This window comes from Aythya fuligula, chromosome 3, assembly GCF_009819795.1.
Source record: "Aythya fuligula isolate bAytFul2 chromosome 3, bAytFul2.pri, whole genome shotgun sequence".
In the NCBI taxonomy this organism is placed as follows: domain Eukaryota; kingdom Metazoa; phylum Chordata; class Aves; order Anseriformes; family Anatidae; genus Aythya; species Aythya fuligula.
In genome coordinates this window covers 48,383,354-48,388,008 of record NC_045561.1, presented here as the reverse complement: position 1 = coordinate 48,388,008, position 4,655 = coordinate 48,383,354, and positions in this window count along the sequence as shown.

Below are 4,655 nucleotides of genomic sequence, written 5' to 3'. Positions count from 1 at the left end.
TGCCGGTGGCTGTGGTGGTTGTGGTGGCCGCCGCCGCCGCCCCGCGCCCCCCTCCCCGTCCTCCTGCCGGCCGCGCGGCCCCGCGCGCCGCTCCCGCCCGCTCTTTCTTCGCGGGGGCTCTGCGCTACAAAATGGCGGCCGCGGAGGAAATGAGCGCCCGCCCGCCCCGCCCCGCCCCGCGCGGCGGCTGCGCGCGCACACGGCACCGCAGCGCACCGCCCGGCCAAGGCCCCGCGGCCTCGGTGATCGGTGCTGGGGGGCGGTCACCGGGGAGCCCCCGCACCCCCGACCGCCTGCCCGCCGCTGCCGTTTCTTCGCCCGTTGGGGCGTTGGTTTGAAAGCTGACGGTTAAACGGCCGCCCGGGCGCGGGGCAGCATGGGCCGGGCGGAAGGATACGGGCGGCGGGAGCGGCGCCCTCTGGGTGAGGGAGCCGCGGGAGGCGAGTTGGGGCGCCGCGCTGCGCACACAGCTCGCTGCTGTCCTCGGTGTGCCGCAAAAAACAGCAAACTGAGCGCTCCTGCCTCCACAGAAATAAAATTGTAGGGTTACAGGAGGATAATAAAGGCACCTTGTTCCCCTTAGTAGCACGGAGCCGCTGCTTTAAAGCGGAATTCATGATTCTGCTCCGCAGTGCCCTTACACCAAGTAAACGCGTTCCCTCGCTGCCAGCGAAGTGTTACGGCTTCTGTACTCTGAAGTGAGGCTGCCAGCTGGGTCACACAGGTGTGGCTGGTTATAACTCACTGATTTTCTGTGAAAATGCTCTCAGAATCAGCCCTCTTGGCTGTGCTACTGGTAGCAAAAGCAATATATTCACCATAGAAAAGATTCCAGCATTCATATCCCCCCACATTTACATCTATATAAACATTTTTTTTTCGGTGAACAACTGAAACATCTTGAAACCCAAGGCACATGTAAAGAGATTTATCATAGCTACTCAAAAAAAAAAAAAAAAAAAAAAGTACAGATCATGTGAATAGTGACCACAAGAACAGAAGGCTTGAGTTAATTCTTTCAAAGCCTTATTTCATTGTTTAAACTGAGGAAATATAAACCGTGATTGCTCTTTGGGGTTTTCTGCTTCTGCCCCCAGTTTCCTCACACAAATCCCTTGCAGGTGTTTGCTTTAAACGTTTAAGATACTGATTCACAGATAAAGCAATCACAGGATGTGGCAGCCTGGGAGAGGTCTTACAGTTCTATAATAGTCCTTAACGTGAACATTAACATAGTGAATTGACTTGTCCTCATGTACAAATCTAAACACTGCAATGCTAAAAATGCACGTAAAGCATATTGGGACTTTGTTCAGTGCTACGGGAATAAATATACTAACACCTGCACTGGCTTGCATTTACGGTATGGTAACTGGAGTAATTTTTTTTTTATGGTACCAAGATAACTCCTAGCAGCATTGTTTGTCCTCAGATGAAAATACCAATGAGAAAGCAAAACTCATAAAGCAGCACAATATAGATAATGTTAAGATTAAATAGGAACCAATATCAATGTGTACAGTACAGCTTTCTGTAATTAAATGCAGGAAATGTTTAAGGTGAAATTAACCATTTCATGAAGCATATTGTGTTTGCATCTCTTCCCTGTGACCTATGACACACCTGAACTGTGTTTTAAATTAATGCTGACTCTCCTACATTTGGCTTTGATGGAAAAGTTGATTAAAGTAAGAGGAAAAATGACTGCACAAGAACATCATTTGGCATTAAACTGACCCCCTTGTAATGGCACATAACGTGCTGCCTTCTTTCTGGCCCATTCTTACCTACCAGGCCTGCTCAGTGGATATTAATAAAAGTAGAATCCATTTTTGTTTTAAATCTGTTCATATTGGCTCCTCTAGTTTCATTCTGGGTTCCTTGAATGCCAGCATGTAGTTCATTCACTTAATTATTTTCCTTCTAGAAAGCTTGAGGCTTGACATTGTTTTTACCTGCTCAGGTCTGAATTTTTCACCTTTTGCTTTGACAATGGCACCAAGTGGAACAAAGCAACAATTAAGACACTTCTAAAGTTAGAAGGAAGCTGTTCGTTGCATATTCATGGCTAAGTTTTCCATCTGTTCTCTGCATGCCTTCACCTGGGCTGCCTCACCCTCTCCCATGCTTGTGTCCCTCCAGTGCTGCACCCTGCATGGACAGACTGATAGATGGATGGATGGACAGATAGATAGATGCAGGGCAACTCTGGCCCATCTGAGACCAAGGCAGAGCGCTTCAGTATTCCTGCATCGCATCAAAAAAAGATTTATAAAAGACTCATTAAATAAACTGCAAGAGATGGCAGTGATAGTCTGCAGGTCAACAAAGCTAAGAAATAGGAGGGGGGAAAAAGGTGGGGAAAAAAAAAAAAAGGAAGAAATAAAATAGTTTGGAATGCTGTTACATACATTTCTTAGCATTTTAAGCAAACTTAAAATAACAAATGAAAGGAATGCTAATCAGCTCCTCAAAGGTTTGTCCTTGACCTGTAAGGACATAAGATGGAGGAAGGCAAAACGGTGGTATGCCTGCTGCAGGAGCAGAGCATGAGCTCTTAAGGGGCACTAGAAAATGTTGCAGTAAGCCTACAGATGTGGTGGAAAAATAAAACACATGGATTGCTGCACTGTGAAAAAAAAAAAAAAAAGTGATATGGAGAGGTACTTCAGGTAATTAGCAGGTAGAGATTTAGACGCTAAAAACCCCAAATTTGAATTCCATGAACTCTCCCTCCCTTGCAAAAGCTTTATGCATCCTAGAATGCAGCCTTAATACTTCCTTTATGTCCCCTGATAAGAGATTTCTAAGGATCTTACTGGAATTGCAATGTATTTTTCTTCTATTTCTATAGCAAGAGGTAATAAGAATTTCTTTAGAGAGCCTTCCCTTTTAATTAATGGTAATTTTTTATGATTTACATATAAGATCTCATGAAAGCATGTACGTTGTTATACAGCTGATTTTAAAACTCTACTGTCCATGGAGTCAATTTGACAGCAACAGTCTCCAGGACTGCAGCACTTGTGATGCCACTGCACACCTGTGAGTTCCTAAATACAATACAAGGATTTGGGGGAGAATTTGGGGTAGGGCTGACCACACTGGTAAGTAAATTGCAGATGGTCTCCTGAAGACATCCCCTAAAAGGCAATGAATCAATGAATCTACAATTACAACCAAATGGTGACTCAAATTAAATTTGGGTTTGCGATGCTTGATAAATACTGCATGCTTGCATTTGGAGCAATGATTTGTATATATTTACTAAGGATATAAAGCCAGGTATCTACTATACCTATGTTTAAGCCATATAAAAGTTACAATGGTTTTAATATCACAAAGTTTTTTCTGTCTGAGAGGAAGGGAACGTTGTTATTATTATTATTAAGTATTGATTAGATTATGAGCTTTCCCTGACAAACACAGTTGCAAGGAAAACACAGATGGCTCTTAACACGGCCAAAACATTTTTTTTTACTTATCGGGAACTTGATTTCCAAGGACCCGATTAATCCAGAGGGAATTTGAGGTTTAGGAATGTTAGATAACGTAAATCTCATCTTCATTAGGAAAACAGCCTGTTCTTTGAGGTGTATTTTGTCTGCTGAACCCATCTGTAGACAACTGAGCATCAGTAGCCTAGTGAGAAAACCTGGGAAAAGAACGAATGCTCTTCCTAGACCTGAGAAAGACTCTTGAGGTGCTAAAGGTGTTCAGCAAGCCTGAATGCCCTGTATTATCCTGGCACAATGTTAAAGAATGTGGAGAGAAGAAAAAGCTTTCTCAGATCTCCCCCAAATGAAAAAGGTTCTAATTTTCTTGAAATGATGCTAATTGTCAAGCTAACCTGTTTTGGTACCTGAGTTAACTTTTTAAGGAGTAAAAAATACGACTTCACCTTTTGTCAACAAACAAAAACCTTGCTTTTTGCTTAAACCAACCAAAGAACAATTCATATTCCCTAGCAAGAATAAAAGTAATTTCAAATACAGACTAAGCATGGAAAACATGCATCTGAAGGGTGAATGCCTCTGAAAAGCATTCAGGTGAGAACTATGGGCCCCAGAATTACTAAGTATGATGAGATTTTTCTATCTTCTTGTCAAGATTTATGAATTTAAATTATTTATTTATTTATTTGTTTATTTTGTCAAAGATCTGGCTTTTTTTTTTTTTTTTTTTAACTCACATACCCAACAAAAGTATTGCTATAAATATTGACCAACCAAATGTCAGATTTATGGTAGAAAGAGCAAAGTTTTCATATGTTGGTAACAACACTGATATCTGGACAGGCTGAATTTAGAAAACATTTTTTAGCAGAAGAGTACATCAGTACATCAGTACACTGGACTGCTCTAAGTTTTAGCCTATTCCTAATAAAACTGAGCTACCATTACCAAATGAAAATGCACAAATCTGTGAATATTTTACACAAGGCACAAGCCTATTTCATTGTGATAATGGGAAGATAACGCATAAACTTTGTGCAACATAGCCTTACTTTTTGAATGATAGTGGGTGAAGTTCATTGTTCCAAACTGATGTCCTAATTTTTACTGACTGAATTTCCCAGAGCCGAGATTTCCAAGAAATGTGAAAATGTACCAGCATTGGGCAGTAGTTTGCTATTGGTTATTATCCTGCTCATT